Source organism: Glycine soja, chromosome 14, assembly GCF_004193775.1.
Source record: "Glycine soja cultivar W05 chromosome 14, ASM419377v2, whole genome shotgun sequence".
NCBI classification, from domain to species: domain Eukaryota; kingdom Viridiplantae; phylum Streptophyta; class Magnoliopsida; order Fabales; family Fabaceae; genus Glycine; species Glycine soja.
In genome coordinates this window covers 9,382,397-9,406,669 of record NC_041015.1, presented here as the reverse complement: position 1 = coordinate 9,406,669, position 24,273 = coordinate 9,382,397, and the positions used below count along the sequence as shown (strand labels likewise).

Genomic DNA, 24,273 nt, shown 5'->3' with positions numbered 1-24,273 from the left:
ATTTAAAATCCCAACAGTGAAGATATGCTGAAATGAATTGCTAACCTGGTTTCCAAATTTCATGACGATCCAACAGTTAACGAGTCTGAGATTGTAGATTTGCTGGAACGAGTTTGAGTGTATGCGAGAAAAAGAAAGCTACGATGCAAAGGGAATTTCTCTCATCTCAGACATTGACTCGCAAATTCCAACGGTGAGAATGTTTGGAAATGAGTTCCGAACCTGATTCTCAATTTTCATGATGATTTAACGGTTAACGAGTCTGTGATCGTCATTTACTGAAACAAGTTTGGGTATATGAAAAAAGAGAAGGTTTTGGGAGAGGAAGAAGGAAAAATGAATTTGAGATGAAGAGAGAGCGTAAAGACGTATCGTCATATGAGAACTCACTTAACATCTAACATATCTCTATTTATATTTAGGATACTCTTAGCCTATTTTTTACTTTATTTTTTTTATTATTTTATAAACAAATTGTTTTATTTTATCTCAAATGAATAAATAAAATATTTTTTATTTTTCTTTAAATTATTATTTTAATTATAAAAACATCATCATTTTTTCTAAAATTTTATTTATCTTTGAATAGAAATTTTTTTAATTCATTTAAAAAAATGAGATGTTACATGCTCCTCCTAAAGTTTATCCTGACAGTTCTAAAAGTATTTGGTTTTCATCACTCTTTCTGTAATTAGGTGGAAACTATCTTACTTTCTGTCAAACTTTCAATTTCAATTTCTATTAATGGTTCCTTAGTTGGTTTTTTCTCCGGTAAAAGAGGTGTTAGGCAGAGAGACCTGCTCTTTCCCCTTCTCTTTTGTTTTGCCGAGGACGTTCTTCGTAGAGCAATTTCAAATTTGGTTGATAAGGGCATCTTGCCGCCAATGGCTAGTCCTAGAGGTTTGCAAACCCTAACTCATGTTTTGTATGTTGATGACATCATGATTTTTTGCAGGGGTACTAAAAAGAACCTCTGAAATCTCATGGACCTGTTTTATACCTATGGCAAGGTCTTCGGGCAAATCATCAGTTTGGAGAAATCCAATTCTTTTGCCGGTTCTATTCCGCAAACAGAGTAAAGGCAATTGCTAGTTTATTAGGATTCAAGGAGGGATCTCTGCTTTTTCATTTATCTTGGTGTTCCTATTTTTATAGGGAAATCAAGGGGAAGACACTTGCAACTAATCACGGATAAGATCAAAACGAAGCTTGCTTCTCGGAAAGGCCTTCTTCTCTCTATTATGGGAAGAGTGCAATTGGTGAAAATAGTGGTTCATGGAATGTTAATCTACACCGATAGATGGATCAAGAATTTTTATTTGGTCGGGAGATGTCTTAGTTAGAAAGCTCATGATTGTTGCTTGGACAATGGTTTGCTTTCTTACCTCTGAGGCTGGTCTTGGAATTAAATCTATCCATACTATTAACAATGTTGTTATGTTGAGACTTGGTTGGGAAATGTATCCTCTGATGTTCCTTGGACTTCTCTCCTTTGAGCAAGGACTTTGAGAAATAAGCATCCTACCTTGGCTTATTTTTCTTCTTCCATCTGGCCTGGCATTCGAACCTTCTTTCTGACTGTTTTGCCCAACGCTACTTGGCAGCTTAGCGTAGGTGGAAGTATCAATTTTTGGACTGATAAATGGCTATCTGATCCGATTGTAAATCTAATTTCTCTTTCTAAGCACCTCTATGGGTCACTTTTAGCTTCTGTCAAGGATTTTAGTCAAGATGGCAACTGGGTAATTCCTCTTGTTCTTGCTGCTTAGTATCTGCTTGTTGCAGATCAAATCAAAGACAGAATCATCCCTCTTTTCCCCAGTTATAATGACCATGTTCTATGGGGCCTAAATGACTCTGGGCACTTGTCATTTAAGGATCCTTTCCTCTTTCTCTCTCCAGTACTGAGCCGTCTCTCTTGAGGGAAACTGCTTTGGAATTCTTTTGTTCCTCCCTCTAAAGATTTCGTTATGCGGAGAATTTTTTACCACAGAATGCCAACAGACCATAATCTATGGAAAAAGGGTTGTCACAGTCTCTATGTGTAGTCTCTGTGATGATCATTATGAAATCATTCATCATCTATTTCTTGAAGGCAGGTTTGCCAATCAACTATGGGACTGGCTCGGTGATGTTCTTAATTATCCCTTAGACAAGTCTTCCATCCCTAATCTTTTGACGATTTGTTCTAAGTATTGGTCTCAACAAATCCATGATCTAATCCTTGCAACTGCCATTAATATTTTAGATTATCTGGCATTGCAGGAACAAGCTCAAATTTGATAATCTTAATATTCCTTTGCTGATTGCCATCAATTTAGTGGTTGCCACTGTTTCTCTTTCGACCAGGGCTGCCATCTTCAATTTCATAATTTTCCATTCTAAATTGTTTCTCTTTCACTGGGAATCCTAGATGTCCAATCTCCATCAAAGAAGTGATTTGGCATGCCCCTATTTGTGGCTAGGTAAAGTGTAATATTGATGGGGCTTCTAAAGGCTCTTCGGGCTTAGCTACGGGATCTTTAGAGACAACAGTGCTGCAACCTTGGAATGTTTCTCGACAAATCTTGTTGTGAAGCACACTCTTATTGTATAATTATTTGGAGCCATATTAGCTATTGAAATTGCGTTTAAAAAAGGTTGGCATAGTTTGTGGCTAGAGTGCGACTCTTTACTTGTGGTTCAAGCTTTTTCTTTTGACTTTATTGTTCCTTGGGCTATTAGGAATAGCTGGAAAAATTGTATAATCATGACTAAAAGTATGCTTTTGTAGTTGGACGACACATCTACCATGAGGGTAATACTTGTACAATTAGGTTAGCCTCTCATGTACCTCTTCAGAAGGCTTTTTGTGGTGGGATCTAATCCCATCTTTCTTCTTAACTGACTTCACTAGGAATAGATTGGGTCTTCCTAGTTATAGATTCAAATAGTTCGGCAAATTTACTGTACAGGGCTTGTTTTAGAAACAATTTACCAAACGGGGTCTGTTTTAAAACAAATTGCAAAGGGGGTCTGTTGTTGACGTGGGTGTCGCCATTGTTATTGACGTGAAGCTTGTAACGCCACTGGCAATGACGAGAACAAGGATGCCGCCATTGGCAGCAGCGGGATGGGGTATGACTCAGCCTAAACCGCCATTCGTACTGGTGGGACAGGCTGAGTAGGAGAGAGAGAGGAGCATGTAACGCCATTGGGGCTGGCGGGACATGCCAACGTGGGCAGTCCCGCCATTAGCTCCAACGTAACACGTTGATGGGACTGAAGCATTAGGTGATGAGACTGAAGCGTAATGCAGGGTTCTGAAATGCAATCTGAATCATTTTTTTATGATACAGGCTAGGGTTCACATGCAATCTGAATCATTTTTTTGTGATGCAGGCTAGGGTTCACATGCAATCTGAATCATTTTTTTGTGATACAGGATAGTTCACATGCACCCACTTCTTGCTTTAGAGGAGACTAGGACACTGTATTGGATAGGGCAATCAGAAATCACATGCATGGCATGTTAAAGATTAGGGCTAGGCAAGTAGGAGGTGACGTGCATACAGATTTACTTTAATAATAGCGTGTAAATTTACTTTGCACATAGCTTTTTGGTAAAAATTTCTTTAAATAGAGCAAACTTGCAATGACACTCAACATGCAAAAATTTGCCATTGAAGAGAGTATCAAATAGTGTGAAAGAGGAAGAAAGATTTTCGTTTTGACATTGAAGAGAGTATCAAATAGTGTGAAAGAGGAAGAAAGATTTTCGTTAAATTTGCTGATTCTATTGTAAGGATGTTTTATATTTATTTAAATAAAGTTTTCTTTCGTTTTGTTTATTTATCATGTACAAATTTTTTATTTTGAAGTAACAAATATTATGGTTAGAATGAAATTTGAAGCTCAAATTTAAGTGTATTAATTTTGTAAATTACGTTTTAAATTTAAAAATTATTAGTAGTAATTATTTGTAAGCCTTTTTGTTAATGGTTTTTGTGTCTGAAGTATTATTTGACATATAATTTAATTTAAGACAAAAACTAATTACATGCTATTTCTTAAGTATTTTGTGGTTTGTCCTGAGTACGAAGTTTCACTTGTAATAAAATTTAGTATAAGTTAACAAAAAGAAATTGTAATTTTAATTATAAAAACAATAAGAAAAATATTACCAATTTTAAAAGTCCCGTCATTTAAATTTACTAACATAAAAACTAGCATGGGAATAACAATTTTTCGTTACTATATTTATTAGTAATTTATTGATTTTTAATAATCTTAAAAGAACTTTACTTGGATTTTTAGATTATTTTATACTTTATGGTAAATAAGAAAAATATTGAGACAACAAACTAGCACTAGATAAGGTCTAATACTTCTCCAGTTTTCGAAAAATAATAGGTGAATATTTTATCTCTCCAAGCAATCACTAGGACAGAATATTAAAAAATATAGTTGAATTAATTCTTTAACACTCACTAATTTTGTATCTCTTTGTTTTTATGGCATATATAATATTAGTTATTATACTTGAATTGTATATATTTCTTTTATCTCTTTGTCTCACTAAGTTTCAAATTAGTTGTTCACCGAGTATTCTTTGCCTTACATATACCTGCATGTAGTTAAGTTAATTAATTAACCATTGAGACTATTCACTGGACATGGAGAACAATTAGGCCTTATTTGTCTCTCCTCCACTCCTATATATAGAGAGTATACTTTCCTACTAATTTTCTCATATGTATATATATGATATATCCTTCATTACCGAACATATCTCATTTGAGTTAAGTAAGTTGTTCTCGTCAATTAGTACTGAAAAACGGCTTCGAAGATACAAATATTGGGGCGCCTAGGCGTGTTGGTCATGTTCCGTCTGAAATTTTTTTAAGTCTAATCCTTTCATTTATAACCCTTCCATTTTGTGTCTGTCTGGAATTTTTTTGAAGTTGAGGAATTTTCCATAAATTATCTAATTAGAGTAATTTTTTTAGAATAAAGTATGAATGTGTAGTTTAAGTTTAATAGAGGAAGAAAATAAATATTTTATATTTGTATCATCGACAAAATATTTAATTGAAGTAATGATTTTATTTGTTAGACTAAAATTTGAAGGTAAAGTTTAAGTGAATTAATTTTTTTAATTAGAATTTTTATTATAAAATTAGTATCAGTAATTATTTATTTTAAAACTACTATTGTTATGATTAATTATTTTTAATTTTGATCATGTAGGTATATCATGAATTCAATTATTACAGTGTTGTATTTCAACGGAAGAGTATATAAAGACAATGATGGTGTAATATTTGAAGACAGTAAAAAGGCCATTCAGATTAAACGCGGGATTAGTTTCAATGCTTTGAAGAAAAAAATTGGAGATAAGGTAAAGTTAGAAAATAATGAAATTATTTCTACTATAAGTTGTAGATTTTTAGTTTCAGGAAAATATGTTGCGTTGCAAATTTGTGATGACGAAGATGTTGAAACTATGATCGAAAGTTTTCAACAACAACAACAAATGTCAGTTCTAGAATTGTACGTAGAAAAGGATGTTGTTGGTGGCTCGATGTTTCATGCTGCAAATTCTGTTACGTCATGTGGACGTAATGTATCTCATCATGAGTCGGAACTGCCAAGAAATATAAGCAATTTACATGATGATGAAGATGATGATGATGATTATCTTGCATCTAACTCATACGTTGAAGAGTCTTTCGATGAAGATGATAGTAATGATGGAATATCTGATACAGACGATGAAGTCACTGACATCGTTGAACCAGTTTCAATTGTTCACCCAACCGAAGGTAAATGTTTGTGAAATACAAAATTAGTTGAATACATCTATCTTTTTATGAGAATTGTATTTAATGGTAACTAAATAGGAGTAGTTTTTTGACGTGATTTTTTTTTAAATTATTAGGTGTACCACAAATTCAAAATCCATTTTGGAATGATGCTACGCATTATAATAATATCAATTGGAGTCATCCGAACGAGGAGGACATTTGTGGTCTGGGCATGCCAACGACTTTTAATGTTGGACAAGAATTATATGTTGGCATGGATTTTGACAGTAAAGATGCGGTCAAAAATGCACTGAAACAATATGTGATGAAGGTGCATCAAACTTTTAAGGTTGTTGAAACGAAATCACACAAATATATCGTTTGTTGCCCCAACAACACCGAAGAGTCTCCTTGCCCTTTTTATATGAGGGCAATTTTATCCAAAAAAACTGATGCATGAAAAGTGACACAATGGGGTGGACCGCACACATGTCTAAATATGACTATGACACAAGACCATGAGAAACTTGATTCAAATTTAATTGCGACTTGCGTAGTAGGTACGTTTTTTATGTTCATATTATCCTAGTTTTGCGTTATTTGTTATTTTAATTTGTAATTTTATTTTATTATTTGAATTACAGGCATGATCAGAGAAGATCCATCAATAAAAATTTCTTTGATTCAAGAAAGGATAAATAGTGAATTTTCCTATAAGGTTTCATACAGAAAAGCATGGATGGCCAAACAAAAGGCGATTGCAATTGAATATGGCGATTGGGAAGAGTCGTATGTGAAACTCTCGTCATGGCTAACACACATGCAAAATCATTCTCCTGGCTCTTACTTTCAAATACTACATGACGATTTTATTGTTGGTAATAGGGTGAGTCGCGAACATCGTCAGTTTCATAGAGTATTTTGGACATTTGGTCAATGCAAAGAGGCTTTTAAGTACTGTAAGCCAATCATACAAGTTGACGGCACACATTTATACGACAAATACCGTGGGACCCTGTTAATGGCCACATCGCAAGATGGAAATGGTGGTGTTCTTCCTCTAGCATTCGCCGTGGTTGAAGGCGAGACGCTAACAGCATGGTCATGGTTTTTGGCCCACTTGCGTGAACACGTCAAAGATAAGAATGAAATTTGTCTAATATCTGATCGTCACGCGAGTATAAAGTCTTCTGTCGCTAACGAACATCTTGGTTGGCAACCTCTCCACGGTTATCATGTGTACTGCGTCCGACACATAGCCAGCAATTTCAATCACAAATTCAACAACGCGAAACAAAAAGAGATGTTCAAGAAATTGGGTAAGGTTTATTTTATACATTAATTTAATTTGAGTTTGATGTCTACGTACAACTTTTGATGATAACAAATTTGATTCAGCGTACACTCCTTGCAAGCATGTGTTTGATCAAAACTTAGAAAAATTTCGTCAATTGAGTCCAGCCATAGCAAGATGGATTGATCGCATTTCAAAGGAAAAATGGAGCATGGCTTACGATACATCTGGACGACGATATGGTCACATGACAACCAACCTATCAGAATGTGTGAATAAGGTGTTGAAAGATTGTCGCAGCATTCCAATAACAGTGTTGGTCAAGTCAACATATAGTAGGTGCCGAAAGTACTTTGTTGATCGTGGTCGCCAAGCCCAAAGACAATTAAGAGAAGGCCAAGTTTATTGTTCTAAGCTTGTTACAGAACTTAGGAAAAATCAAGAACAAACTTGTTCGCACATCGTTCGCGTGTATGATATCCACTCGACAAGGTTTGAAGTAGAGGAGACCTTCAATCCTATAACGCAACGTGGCGGACAAAAGTGGGCAGTTAACTTGAATGGCCATTATTGTCAATGCGGAAGGTATTCTGCGCTTCACTATCTATGTTCACACATTATTGCAGCTTGTGGTTATGTGAGCATGAACTACTACCAATATATAGATGTTGTTTACACCAATGAGCACATCTTAAAAGCATACTCCGCACAGTGGTGGCCTCTTGGGAATGAAGTGGCAATTCCTCCTTCTGATGAGGCATGGACACTAATCCCTGACCCAACTACAATTCGTGCGAAAGGTCGGCCAAAATCAACAAGGATAAGGAATGAGATGTATTGGGTCGAACCATCTGACCACCGACAAAAATGTAGTAGATGTGGAGCTGAAGGGCACAATACGCGCCGATGTCCAATGCAATCTGACCGTGGGAGTAATTTATTTAATTGATTTATGTATGTTACATGACTGACTTGTATTACTTTAGGTTTTGTTCAATGTATTTACTTGTTGGTCTTCAATGAAATCGTCAGTTACTTTTTGTTGAATGTGTGCTTCTAATGAAATAAAATTACATTTAGAAGTTGAAATAAATGGAGTGGATCAATCGAGGTTGAGTGACATTGGTGTTGATCGTTAGTTAAAAAAGTTAGTTATTTTCTTTTGTCTACCTTAGTTTTTTTTAACTATCTACAATGACAAACTATGGACTTAGTCATTATGGTTTAGTGTCTAAGTATTTTGGTTTAGTGTTTAGGGTCTAAGCCTTAGGTTTTAGTGTTTAGAATTTTGGATTTAAGGGTTTAGGGTTAAGGGGTTTGGGTTTATGGTTAAAAATTGAGTGTTTAGGGTTTGGGGTTTAGAATTTAGTATTTAGGGTTTAGTGTTTAGTTTTTATATTTTATGGTTGAGGGTTTAGATTTTATATTTTAGTGTTATGGGTTTAAAAGGTATGGTTATGGGATTAGGGTTTACTTTTTATGTTTTAAGGGTTAGTGTTTAGTTTTTTTATTTTAAGGGTTAGGGTTTAGTTTTTTTTATTTTAATGGTTAGAGTTTGTTTTTTATTTTAAGGGATAGGGCTAAGTTTTTATGTTTTAGGGGTTAGGGCTAATTTTTTTATTTTAGTGTTAGGGCTAAGTTTTTTTATTTTAGGGGTTAGGGCTAATTTTTTTATTTCAAGGGTTAGGGTTAGTTTGTATTTTTTAGGGGTTAGGGTTTAGTTCTTATTTGTTAGGGGTTAGGGCTAAGTTTTTTTATTTTAAGTTTAGGGCTAATTTTTTTATTTTAGGGGGTAGGGTTAGTTCTTATATTTTAGGGGTTAGGGTTTAGTTCTTATTTGTTAGGGATTAGGGCTAAGTTTTTTATTTTAGGGTTAGGGCTAATTTTAGGGTTATATGAGGGGTTAGGGCTAAGTTTTTTATTTGAAGGGTTAGGGTTTAGTTCTTATTATTTAGGGGTTAGGATTTAGTTCTTTTTTGTTAGGGGTTAGGGCTAAGTTTTTTTATTTTATGGTTAGGGTTATTTTTTTTATTTGAGGGGGTAGGGTTAGTTCTTATTTATTAGGGGTTAGGGTTTAGTTCTTATTTGTTAGGGGTTAGGGCTAAGTTTTTTATTTTAAGGGTTAGGGCTAAATTTTTTATTTTAGGGGCTAGGGCTAAGTTTTTTATTCGAAGGGTTAGGGTTTAGTTCTTATTTTTTAGGGGTTAGGGTTTAGTTCTTTTTTGTTAGGGGTTAGGGCTAAGTTTTTTTATTTTATGGTTAGGGTTATTTTTTTATTTTAGGGGGTAGGGTTAGTTCTTATTTATTAGGGGTTAGGGTTTAGTTCTTATTTGTTAGGGGTTAGGGCTAAGTTTTTTTTATTTTAAGGGTTAGGGATAATTTTTTTATTTTAGGGGTTAGGGCTAAGTTTTTTATTTGAAGGGTTAGGGTTTAGTTCTTATTTTTAGGGGTTAGGGTTTAGTTCTTTTTTGTTAGGGGTTAGGGCTAAGTTTTTTATTTTATGGTTAGGGTTATTTTTTTATTTTAGGGGGTAGGGTTAGTTCTTATTTATTAGGGGTTAGGGTTTAGTTCTTATTTGTTAGGGGTTAGGGCTAAGTGTTTTTTATTTTAAGGGTTAGGGCTAATTTTTTTATTTTAGTTCTAATGAAATAAAATTACATTTAGAAGTTGAAATAAATGGAGTGGATCAATCGAGGTTGAGTGACATTGGTGTTGATCGTTAGTTACCAACGTTAGTTATTTTTATTTTAAGCGTTAGGGTTTAGTTTTTATATTGTAAGGGTTAGGGTTTAGTTCTGAACATTTTAGGGCTAATTGCTTATATTTTATGGGTTAGGGCTAAGTTCTTATATTTTAGGGGTTAGGGTTAGGTTTTTTATTTGAAGGGTAAGGGTTTAGTTCTTATTTTTTAGGGTTAGGCTTAGTTTTTTTATTTTAGGGTTAGGGTTTAGTTCTCAACATTTTAGGGGTTAGGGTTAGGTTTTTTATTTTAAGGGTTAGGGTTTAGTTCTTATTTTTTAGGGCTAGGCTTAGTTTTTTATTTTAGGGTTAGGGTTTAGTTGGTTATGGTTAATTCTTATTTTTTAGGGTTAGGGTTAGTTTTTTTATATTTTAGGGTTAGGGGTTAGTTCTGAACATTTTAGGGCTAAGTGCTTATATTTTATGGGTTAGGGTTAGTTTTTTTATTGTAAGGGTTAGGGTTTAGTTCTAAACATTTTAGGGCTAATTGCTTATATTTTATGGGTTAGGGTTAGGTTTTTTATTTTAAGGGTTAGGGGTTAGTTTTTATGTTTTATGGGTTAGGGTTTAGTTCACATTGATGTTCATCGTTACTTAGAAACATTAGTTTTTTTCCTTTTGGCTACCTTAGTTATTTGGTTTAGGGTTCATTGATTATTATAGTTTGATACGCGACATAAATTGTATCCATAAGTAAGCCTTAATAAACTAAATATCATACATTACGTGTGAAATTCAAATGACAAATATACAACAAAGCCTTAATAAACGGAGACATGCAAATCATTCATTTTGGTGTCCGTGATGCCGTGAGGATGTGCCACATGGTCGATCCCATCGTCGTGCTTGGCGATCAGGATTTCTTCTGCCCCGATGCCTCCCCGCTTCTTCTTCGTCAGCCTCTGCAGAAAATGCGTGACGCAAATCAACACCGAATAAGTCACCCGTATTAGGTATTTGTCCCGGTACATTCCATTGTGTTCCTAACGGGGCATTAGGTGTTGGAATTGGGCCATGATATTGCTGTGAAGGGGTCATTGTGGGCCATGAAAAATGAGCTTGTGTTTCCGCAACACCACCGAACGATTGCTGGCTTGCAGAAGTATCAGTGTGATGACCCTGAAAAGGATACTGATACATCTGTGTCGGATACTCAGCAAATGTTTGTGGCGTGTAATACATTCCATGGCCACGCTCCGCCATTTGTTGGGAATATTCTTCCGCTTCAACAGTGTCCCTTCATCTATCTATGCCCTGAGTTTCAACACTTGACTGAAGTATGTGAAACTGTTGTGCGGGAAATTGACGCTCTGATGCGGGACCATGTGACACTGGCTCAGTGACTCTCTCTTGCTCTTCGGATAAAATTGTAATTTTTTCCACATAAGGCACGAGATCATCAACTGTCCATGTATTCCTTCCTTGAGGAGACACCATGTATTGTAATGTCTCCGCAACTTCAGCCTGCAATTATAAGGGTCAGAAAATTAATGGTCATCATTAAAAAAAAGATCAAGTTAAATATTCAAAAAAATTAAAGAATACCAATGTAGCCGTCTTTGCATTTTGTGAGTCAACAAACATCTTTGTCTTTCGCCTATACCAGACCATGTAGTCCGAGTTAAAGCTCAATAGGTCTTCTTGTCGGGGATAAGCGTCGACCCTAAATGCATGGCGATTATTCCACTGATGAATCATTGGGGCGAACAATTGCCCCCAATTTTCATCATGTTTCCCTTTTAATGTTATGCCATGAATGCTTAAGGGTTGTGAAGGAGACTTTGGAACTGGTTGCTGCATCCCAAATTGTCTCAACACTCTGTCCGATTGGTGCCACTCAATAACTTGGAAACAAATTAGTGGCACCACTGCGTACCACGCGAGACTTCCGACTAAACAAACGGGAGGCAACAATGATATAACGGTTGATGAGTAAGGCTCCCACACAAACTGCATATAACAACATAGTTGTGAACAATGTAGTAAAATAAGACATATAATTTTTTATTTTACAAATACAATAGCATGGTTCTTACCTTATGACGTTTCATAATATCCAACTTGTGACGAAAAACTTTCACATCATCATTGCCAATATGTTGGTTTCCACGTCGCAGCCACCTACAAAGAATAAAATTTAATATACCCTAAAACCATTTATTCTATTGAAATGAAAGATGCTGTTAAAAAAGACTGACCTGTGCCTCAGTGGTGTATTTTCTACTTGGGAATGAGTCCTCTTTGGAGCCAAGGTTGGACATCGTTCCCATGCCCACAATTGTAGTAAGATGCACATACCTCCGATTGATTTAGTTTTATAATCGGTGGCACTGCACATCTCTCTGTATAGAAAACCAAGTACGGCAGCTCCCTATGCATATCTGCCACATTCTTCAAAGTCACGTAAAAATTAAAGGTACCTTAGCGAAACTCTGTTACTGGTTTTGTCAACGAACAAGACACCTCCAATGAATCTCAGTATCCATGCACGGGCAAACCTTCGTACTTGTTCTTCGTCGTCGTCATTATTTATTTGTGCAAAATGGTGAGCCAGCCAACTTAATTTAACCACACTACCTTTAATTTCATCTTCTTGTGGTCTGACTCCCAATAATTCCTCACATAAATCAGCCCAATCAAGATTTGTTGGACCGATTAATGGTAAACCATCCACACTTATACCTAACAATACAGAGACGTCTTGTAGAGTAATAGTACACTCTCCACATCTCATGTGAAACGTATGTGTTTCTGGCCTCCATTTTTCTATCAGAGCACTAATTAATGAGGCATTTATTTTTAAGTATCTCATCTTGATAATCTAGCCGAAACCAGATTGTTGAAGAAAAGGAAAAATTTGCTCTAGAATTTGTTCTTCCCCTTGATACATGGGGACAGCTCGTCTGATATGTAATTTCCTTTTTTCTTCCTCATTCCAAACATGTTCTGAAACATGCTTAGGTTGCATCCATAATACATGAGTATCGATGGAGCCAGACTTAATGTTAATATGTGATGAAAATGATGATGAAGATGCCATTGCTACTACAAAATAAAATATAATACATGTGAAGAAAACTTTAATTTATTAGTAAACTTTAAATATATAACAATAAATTTGTAAAAAATCAAACTGACCAATTTTTAATATATTCTATACATAAATTAAAATACATGTGAAGAAAACTTTAATTTATTAGTAATTTTTTTTCTACAATTAACAAATAAATAATTGAATAAAATATGGACTAACAAATTATTTATAATACAAACAAATATTGAAATGCAAAAAATCATTTCAACAATATATATACAAAAATAATAATAATGTACAATGTATCATATATTTAATCACGTAAGTTTTCTAAAACAAATAATATTAACCTACAAATTAAAACTAACAAATAATATATATAGCATTCTAACTAAAAATAATTAACTCAAATAATATTACATTATCAACTCATTTATTTAAAATACAAAATTATAATACTAAAAAGATAAATTTACGTGTGTCAAGTGTCTAATATTACAATTATTTATTTAAGTGTCAAATATTTAATATTACAAAAACTAAAAATTTACGTGTGTCTAAAATTTACAAATATATACCTAAAGTTAATATTAACTTGTGCTTAATACTAAAATATCTAATATTACGTGTGTCATCCTAAAGTATCATGCATGTATATATATTTATTAGGCTAAAGTATCATCCGTCTAAATATATACCTAATACTACAAAAGCTAATATCACATATATAAAATTTAAGAATATATACAACAACTAAATATATATACACGTAATATTTTTATACTAACTAAACAAATATATAATATTTTCATACTAAGTAACCAAATAATATTTTCAGCCAAATATTATTTTCAACCAAATATATACAATAACTAAATAAAATTTTCAACCAAATATTATTTCAGCCAAATATTATTTTCAACCAAATATATACAATAACCAAATAATATCTAACAATATATACAATAACTAAATAAAATTTTCATTCTAACTAACCAAATAATATTTTCATACTAACTAACCTAACATTGGAATATCTATTAATACGTAAAAAAAATACCTACTGATACTAACTAATTTAAACTTAGAACTTTTGATAATAATAACTAACCTACTATTTACATACTAACTAACTTAGAATATTTCTTAATACTAACTAACTTAAACTTATAATATATATTAACAGATTTACTTTGAAAATACTTACCAGGAATTTATGTCCAAGATAAGGGTAAGGGCACACTTGAAGGATGGAAGCACACCAACAACAAGCACCAAATTTGAAAGAAATTTGAACCACGAGCACGCAAGCACAACACAAGCACAATAAGCTCTCACACAAAAGAAAGAAAGAGAAAGAGAACTCAATAAGGTAAGGAGAAATGTAAGCGTAAACAATGAACTTCAACCATTTTTTTTTATAGCTGAAAACTTGAACCCCAACGTTCAAAATTTTTTAATGTTCACATGCAATAGTAGGCTTTTCAGAACTGCAAACCCTAAACACTACAAGCCTGCAAGCCTAGCTATCTTCTAAACACTGCAAGCCTGCAAGCCTAGCTATCCTTGAAGCCTTCAACGTGTTCCGCAGGAGGCAGTGGCGGGACTGCCCACGTTGGCATGTCCTGCCAGTACCAGTGGCGGCATGGCTCCCTCTCTCCTCGTCAGCCATGTCCCGCCAGGACGAATGGCGGTATGGATGCCCCTCTCTCTCCTAGTCACCATGTCTCGCCAGGAGGAATGGCGGTATGCATTGAGGCCGCTGTTGTCAATGACGGTACAAGCTCTCCCGCCGGCAGCAATGACGGCATCCACGTCCATAACAGACCCTGTTTGTAATATGTTTTAAAACAAATCCTGTTTGATAAATTGTTTCTAAAACAATCCATGTACAGTAAATTTGCCCAAATAGTTCTCTTTCATGGGTTTGGTTCATTCCCCCATGCATTTTCTAGTTATTTCTTCTTATTAATATATTTAAGGCAGGTTGTTGAGCGTGGGAAATGGAGGGGGTATTGCCCTGGTTAGGATGTCCTTCATTGATTTTGCTATTTCAATGCTGTTTTTGTTTAGAGAGAGAGAGAGAGAATGTCATATTCTAGTATTCCTCTACGATTTTTGCTCGTACACTACTAATCTACTACTAGCCCATTTGTCAACTTTAAATTCAATGAAATCATTGAAATGACATCCAAAAGTGACTATGATTTAATGGCAAGTGTTGATTTATCTATCGCAGCACCTATGTACTACAAAGGAGTTTACCCGTCATAGTCACATAATTCTCGGTGCGCTCTGGTACGTGGTACTGGTTCGTAACCTTACCAAGAATTCGTACACAAGGGGTATTCACAACCAATACGTTTCAATACCCTATTTAAATTTATAATAGGTTATAATATATAAATGAGTATGTTGTTAATTTTTTAATCTAGCTAAAAATTATAAATTATACAAAATAAATTATAAATTACATATATAGTGTAAACATTGAGGGCGAGCCCTGGTGCAGCGGTAAAGTTGTGCCTTGGTGACTTGTTGGTCATGGGTTCGAATCCGGAAACAGCCTCTTTACATATGCAAGGGTAAGGCTGCGTACAACATCCCTCCCCCATACCTTCGCATAGCGAAGAGCCTCCGGGCAATGGGGTACGAAGTTTTTGAGGGCGAGCCCTGGTGCAGCGGTAAAGTTGTGCCTTGGTGACTTGTTGGTCATGGATTCGAATCCGGAAACAGCCTCCGGGCAATGGGGTACGAAGTTTTATATATAGTGTAAACATTATTACAAATTAGTACAACTAATAAATATTTTATCTTGTTAAAATTATAAATTACATATATATAGTATAAATATTATTATATATACTCCATTAAGCTGGCCTTCAATAATTAATATTATTTAAAATTATTTACTATACTCTTGCTAAAAAGTGTGTAGTAACACCATTATCCAGTTACAATTCTACGACTCCTTGGTATATACAAAGAATCCTTTCAGCTTAATTATTCTCCAAAATCTGTTCAAGAGTTGTTTTATCAAACATATAATTCTTTACCTGGAGATCTTTAAACATAACATCCTCCAATCTGTTGTGCCTCGGTTAACTCCAGTACTTTTGTTAGTTCTGAATTCTGATAATAATTCGTCTCCACCAAATTCCAATACCCCTTTGACCTCGAGAGATTTTCCATAAAGTAAGCTCCAATGATCATAGTGATCACCGAAACATGCCATGGCGGGTTGCACGAAATTCTTATCCTCTCTCATTTTGTGAATCACTCAAAGTATGCTGCTTTCTCTAAATCAGACATTATTTATTTCCCTTCATTACCAATGATAGGTTTCCAAATTATGGATGAATTGGAGGCCACATGACTCAGAGTATTATTAGTCCCAGCATCAGTCTGATGAAATTAATATTATTTTTTCTATGTTACTTAATAATTAATTTGGTATCTCTTCTATCTATTGTGCCAGTTATCCACTCAATAATTGTCATTACAAACCTACGACCTCTATCATAACCCTCAATGTGTGCTCTAAGCATAATTAATTTCTTCTTGATATCTCGGCTACGTGCCATGTCTAGTGCTGTTTCGCCCTCCAAATTTCTGAAAAGAAATTAACCCACTTTTGTACAATAATGTAATTGCCTGTAATATAATCAAGGGATTGTTAAAATCGTAAACTCATAAATTGTACTTTGACCTACTTATACAACTTTTTTCCTGTGTTATATGATAAGTTTAAAATAAAATACATTTTAGTCTTTTATGTTTTTTCTATTATATTTTTTAAAAATTCAATATAGTTCTTTATAAATAAATCCAAATGTCCTTCATTCCAAAAAAAATAAAATCAAAATGGTCCTTATAAAAATAATAACTAGTTTCAATATGGATACACCATTTTGATTTATTTTTTTACTAATTTGAGATGTAAAACTTGTTTCATTAGATTTACGTATATGAAAAGTATAGAATCTAACTAATTTTAAAAATAAAAAAAAAGATATAAGCATGATGAAAATTATGTGAAAAATGAATCTAATGAACAACCATAAAATAGAAAAATCTAATATCATATTTTTCTTTGGTTGCTCATAAGACTCATTTTGCAAGTAATTATCATCATGTTTATGGCATTTTTTGGCTTGAACATTAGTTGGGTTTCACCTTTTCACCTAAGTAAATATAATGAAAAAGCTTTCATGTCTTGAATTAGTAAAAAAGAAGGTTTAAATTAGTGTCTCAAAATCAAAAAACAATAATTATTTTATAAGAACAGTTTTCACCTATTTTAAAAACAAAAAGGATTAAATTAAACAAACTTTTTACAAGATTAAAGAACAAACTAATTTTTGTTCTATTAGGATAATTTTTTTATTGAACATTTTATATTCTTTTAAAAAAATCATTTTAGTCATGTAGTACTATTTTTTTAAATAAAATCTTATTTAGTCTTGCTAGCATACTCTTAAAAAGAAGTGAATGTATATTGTAGCATACCCCACAAATATTTATTAACATATACCCACTTATGTTTTAGAATGTATACCGTAGTATGCAAAGATAATATTTAAGATAAATTATAATTTTGGTTACTATTTTTTTTTTTTTGTGATTTTAGTTGTCAGATTTTAAAAATCCACTATAATTTTGATCCAATTTTAATTTTTTTCATAAGTTTTTTGTTTGCCCAATTGAATCCTAGACTTAATCTATTCATTTAAGGAAAAATTAATAAATAGTTTAACCAATTAGCATGTAAAAAATAAAAAAAATGTATGCAAAATTGAAGGTTGTATTAAAATTATGAATTTTCTAAAATTTGAGGACAAAAATAATGAAAAAAATATGAGGACAGAAATTGCATATTAAGAATTAAAGGTAGCCAAAATTACATTTTAGTCTAATATTTACTAAAGAAAAATTTGTTAATATATTTTTCAATGGATAATTTTTTATTATTCCTTCAAAATTTTCCAAAATCCAATTTTCATCCCAAAAATTTGTTGTCTTATTTTGTCCTTCTTATTTATAAACATTCTAGTTTTGATATCCAAAGTGCAATTTGTGGCAGGTTATAATCACCACTAAATGTTAATAATTATAGTCACTTTGAAGACTAAAAGTGGAGTATTTCTAAATTAGGGGAACAAAATAAGACAATAAATTTTTGAGAACGAAAATCGAATCTTGAAAAATTTTAGAGGAATCAATAACATATTTTTATCCTTTTTTTAATTTAATCTTAAGAAGTATATATATGTTTTTTTATTGGTAGCCATCAAAGTTATGTATCAACCCATATATAATGAGAACTCACACGTACACTTTACTCAATCAATTGAGTTAGATTTTCTTGATAAAATATATACATGTTTAGTTATACTATTATATATACTATTACAAACTAAAGTGTTAATTTAATTCATTGAAATATTTTAAAAATGTATATTATATTATGTTATTATATATTTTATATTTATTACTTGAAAATTGTAAAAAAAAAATAATTTGTTAATATTTTTAATAAATAATTAAAGCAGAAAATTAAATCAATCAAATTAAATAATTTAATTGATGAATTAAAGTTAACTAATTGACATCCACAAAATATGTTAAAGTTATTATATCATTATATGCATTGAGATATTATAAACCGTATCATCCTCTTAGCAGTGTTATTTGATCCTATTTATCCATCTATATACAGGGGAAAGTAAAGAATAACTCTGTGTCATCGTTGAATGCTGCAATGTGTAAAACAGTGTTGTCAGCCTCATCTATATATAGGGGAAAGTAAAGAATAACTCTGTGTCTTTACATCTGTTTTTGTCCTCAGTCACTCAGTCAAGTATTGGAATTTTAAGAGATGTTTATAAGATAACTAGTATGTAATCCGTGCGTACGCACGAGTTACTTAATTAGTTCAATTATAATAAAATAAGAAATTTTGAGTATAATTTATTTTCACCCATAAATATAAAGAGAAATAATTAAAATACACAGAAAATAAAAAATATATTATGTAAATAAAACTGCAAGAAGGCCAATAATATGTAATTTGTGCTCATGATTGTAACCCGTGCATATGCACGGGTCATTTGTTAACCAATTTGGTATACATTTTTTTTATTTGCAACATAGGCATAAAATGAAACATAATGCTGAAGCATAATAAAATTGAATATTAATAATTAAATAATTATTTAAACATCAAAATTAACAAAACATTATCTGTAAAATAATAGGGAAAAAATTAGCCACATTTTTCCATGTAAATAAAAAAATATATATATATAATCTGAACTCCATAACAGAATTCAAAAAATAAATTACATAAAAGATCTACAACAACTTAAAAACAACTATGATTATGTCAGACAAATCAAAAAATAGATGATACCATCAACTCCTCAAATTATAGAAGATACCAAGTTCGAATTGTGTACTCTATTCTGTTAGAGAGCTTCAAGAACTCAATCCGGTCAGAATCATGTTCTGCATATAGTACCCAAAATTTCATAACACAGAATATAATAACATTGAATGGGAAAAAATAATATGAATCATGGTTAACAAATGTATAAGATGAAGCTGATACCTGCTTGCCCATCAGCCCATTGACAGCATTCTCTATCCAACTATCTGTCATAGTCTAGATGATAAGTTTTTAAAATAAGAAAAGGCAGCTCCGCAACAAAAAATGTACACATTTTAATGAGTTTCAATCAACACTATTTTAAAAAAAAACTTCAAATTAGTAAGTGATTAGTTATCGACATTCCTTTGGATTTCCAAAATCTAACCTGTGAATTCCACATCATCTGTCATTGTGTCAATAGTGACCTCTCCATCAAGCAAAAATTTCTTTCCAGGATCATTTCCTATGTATTCATGTTAACACTGGCTGCTCAAGGCAACCAATTCGACATATCAAAGACTGCAACACTACATTAATATCAGCCAATATGTGAACATGATTTAGCAAAAAAAAAGGAAAAATAGAGCAACGCAAAGAAATTTAGTTTCAAGATCACAAAAATTGAATAGTCTATCACAGACCACCATCAGCTCTCCATCGCATGTTCTAGATTCTTCTGGCAACTGCTCTATTACGTGGCAGCCAGAATGGCTGGAAAAAAATAAAATAATTATTACGAAACACTATGCAAGAAGGCATAGAAAAAGTATAAGTACTAGACAAATAGAAGCAAAAGCAAATGCCATCACAACAACATACCTTCCATCCGGAGAGCGATTGACAGTATTGAAAGTTCCAGTGTAGTAGCTTGCACCACTAATACCGGTAGAAACTATTCTGAAGAAGCAACAAAGATAGATAAATGCCTTGACCTTGCCATATAAAAACTGAAAATATCTAGCAATTTACATAATATGAAAGATGCCCAAATGAAAATATCTAGCAATTTACATAATATCTAACAATTTAGATAAATGCCTTGACCTTGCCGCCCCAGTATCTCATTGAGCACATACTTAACAAAAGGGAAAAAAGAACTACAAAGAGATCTAAAGCCCAAATTCAAATCATTGATACAGAATAAGACTACCCTCTAGCAATACAGATTTAACCCATATTGAATCCCCTGTATTTGGAGCTTTCCCTTGGAAAACCAATGCTCTGTCACGGCAAAATATGCACAAACTTCTCCTTCGTCAAGTTACTCATTTGCACATAAAATCCACAAACTACAAATTCAATTCAAGTTTGTTAAAAAAATAGCAACAAATTAAAAAAACACTTCATAGTTAACAACCTGCTTTATAACTTCTATCCAAATAATTTAATATCACCACTTCGATCCTAAACAATTTAAATAAAAACTATTGTTGCAGAAATGGATCATGCTAGTAGAAAAGGATTTGTCAATAATATTTAAAATTCAAATAAAATACAACCATATTTTCTTAATTTAAAATGTGAGATATATTATTTTAATTAATTTAAAATGTGAGATATATTATTTTAATTAACATTCATAGTTTTGTATTTTCGAACGTTTACTTCTTAAACAATAAATATTTGTGAATTTTTAAAATGATTACATGATACAATAATTTTATTTTATCTTACAATAATAGGTTAAATTACTAACTAATTTACAAATGATTCAAAGACCTGTTGATTCATCATTGACATTTTAGAAAGGTCGATTTCCTTTTGATATCCGCATCAACGCCACGGAACTTGATCACAGCTCGATCATAAGCCCTGAAACTAAATAATAATAATAATAATAATAATAATAATAATAATAATAATATTTCTTACGCTTAAACAAAACCAAAAACACCTAATCACGAAATTCAAATTACCTTGCCGCAGCATGCATTGTGTCAAATCCACCTAAAAGAAAATAAAGAAAAAGAATGCGATATTAAAGAAAACTGTAGTTAATATAAAGCGAATCTTCTATTTGCACAATCAAATACATTGTGAGGAATTAACACAAAAATGTGATATCCTCCCCAAGTGAATCATGGATTCTTCACACCGCAAGCACTTGAACAATCAATTTCTACAAACACAACATTATCCATTAGTCAAGTCAGCGTTTTTTCCATCATAATTCAGAAAAACAAAATACCCTATACCTGAGGGTACTCCACCCAAGGGGCCCAAACAAATTTACATATACATACAATATCATAGGGAGTAAAATATCATAACAAAAATAGACTTGATAAATCAGTAATTCCTATTACATTAAAAGAATTATACATGTCTTCTTTATTAATCAAATACACAATATCATCAGAATCCAAAAATTGTTATTTCTATTTTTGTTAACTTTATAATAAAAAATTAGGTGTGGGACCTGTGCGTTGCATGATTTTTAAAAAATTTAAAATGAGAAAAAAAACAAAAGGAAAAAGTGGAAAAAAAAGAAACGTGTTGCTGTGGGACAATATATATTGCCCTACCGACGTGATTTGTCTTCCGTGTAAGTTCCTCCTCTAAATACAAATGCTGGAATGGAAATATATCCCATCTGAAAAATAAATAATTTTAAAAGTGACACAAATTTAGAATTAAAATAAGAAATATGAAAATATATCCAAAAATATCATCTTGACATTTGATCAAACACATAACTTGCAACCAATAAATGTCCCAATGAACATGATCAGAAAATGCATAACTTGCAACCAATTAATATCCTAATGAACATGATAACTCACTCTTTCAAACAGCATGAGCCGAGCAATTAAAAGTTCTAAATTGTACTAATGCATCACAAATAAATAATTTTAAAAGTGCCACAAATTTAAAATTAAAATAAGAAATAAGAAAACATACCCAAAAATATCATATTGATATTTGATCAAACACATAACCTGCAACCAATAAATGTCCTAATAAACATGATCAGAAAATGCATAATTGTGAGCACTAAAAATACCACTGAACAATATCAAAAAACAAAAGGAAAAAGTGGGAAAAAAAGAAACGTGTTACTGTGAGACAATTTATATATATATATATATATATACACATTGAACAATGCTGATTTCCAAAGATGCAAGATTCATATTACCTCATTCTTGTGAGTTCCTCCTCCTTCATCGCACTACCGATGTGATTTGTCTCCCGTGTGAGTTCCTCCTCTAAATACAAATCTATTAAAATGCTGGAATGAAAATATATCCCATGTGAAAAATAAATAATTTTAAAAGTTACACAAATTTAGAATTAAAATAAGAAATATGAAAATATACCCAAAAATATCATCTTGACATTTGATCAAACACATAACCTGCAACCAATAAATATCCCAATGAACATGATCAGAAAATTCATAACTTGCAACCAATAAATGTCCTAATGAACATGATAACTCACTCTTTCAAACAGCAAGAGCCGAGCAATTAAAAGTTCTAAACTGTACTAATGCATCACAAATAAATAATTTTAAAAGTGCCACAAATTTAAAATTAAAATAAGAAATAAGAAAATATACCCAAAAATATCATATTGACATTTGATCAAACACATAACCTACAACCAATAAATGTCCTAATGAACATGATCAGAAAATGCATAACTGCGAGCACTAAAAATACCACTGAACAATATCAAAAAACAAAAGGAAAAAGTGGGAAAAAAAGAAACGTGTTGCTGTGAGACAATTTATCTATCTATATATATAAGTACATTGAACAATGCTGATTGGCATGCTGGGAATGCTAACCGAAGCCCACCTAGAAGATTACTGCATAAGTCTAAGCAGCAAGTAGTTTTACACAATCACATGTGATGGGTCAACAAATACAACATCTGACTTCTAAATTAGTATAACCATATATATTTAATCAAAACTAAGAAAACAATACACAGCGCAAAACATTACATCAAGGAACTCAGAAGATTACATTTTTTTTTGTCTTTGTACCTTGCAGCTTAAGTTATGAAAGTGAAGAAAAGAGAAGATAAAGCAGTCGATAGAAGAAATATAAGAGCCAATCATTTAAGAAATCAAAATTAAATAAATGGTTAATTTACAGATCCACATACATATATATACATAAAACATAAATAAAACACAGTTATAACCAAATTAAAAGGAAGGTTGATTTGACTCAAAAGACCAATTGGAAGATTCTCAGTCAAAAAACTTAAAATACACTGGTCAGCACTGTCCAATTGCCAATTCAATACGCCTCCTGATCCCCTTGTTCTGGCACCGTCATGGCAAATTCACAACCACAAATTTACATTAGAATTTGATGTATCAAATTAATTCATTTCAAAATGATAATTAGAAAAAAGGTTAAACCAACTAAAACTCACTTTCTTGGGCGTGACGAATTCGAAGAACTTCTTGGCCTTGCCACTGTTATTGGGAGACTTTGTGCTTTGTTGCTGGTGGTTGCCATAGAGATGCTGCCTCTCCGTTATGTATTTCCTTATATGCTCTTTCACGAACCTTTCATATAAGTACGCAGCTCCTGCGAACTGCGGCAACACCAGCCATGCCACCGTCAATAGCTTCACATCGTACCAAATTGGTATCCTGCCAATTTCAAATTATATAATCAATTTTTCCTAACTATATTAATCAACAATTTCTTTTTGATCCGTAGTCCGTAGGAATCACAAAGATGATTATTAAGAGATTTATGACACACTTGTTCAAGTTTCTGAGTTAAACAGTTAAACCTCTTTGATAAAATTCAAGATAAATTCCAATGAAAATAAATAAATTCAATGAGAGAATATGTTTATGCATGATTCATTCATACAAATATATAATTTCTAACTCACCACTCTAAGATAGGTTGAAGAATCATTTCCGCAAGGGTGACAAACGAATAGGTGATCTAATAAGCTAGCCATTGCTCGTCATCCAACTTGGACTGGCTCTCTATTGCCACCGCTGATGCATACC

General features: G+C 32.5%; 1 long non-coding RNA gene across 2 annotated transcripts; it reads right to left on the bottom strand.

Moving 5' to 3' along the window:
* Window positions 1-19,133: 19,133 nt before the first annotated feature.
* On the bottom strand, window positions 19,134-20,726 carry LOC114383219. Of its 2 annotated transcripts, XR_003660425.1 has the most exons (4): window positions 20,103-20,726; window positions 19,669-19,994; window positions 19,464-19,517; window positions 19,134-19,360 (listed from the first exon to the last, which is right to left on the bottom strand). It is a non-coding gene; the product is annotated as an uncharacterized LOC114383219 (long non-coding RNA). The 2 variants fall into 2 exon arrangements; XR_003660424.1 differs by having other exon boundaries at window positions 19,464-19,994.
* Between the last annotated feature and the right edge of the window lie 3,547 nt (window positions 20,727-24,273).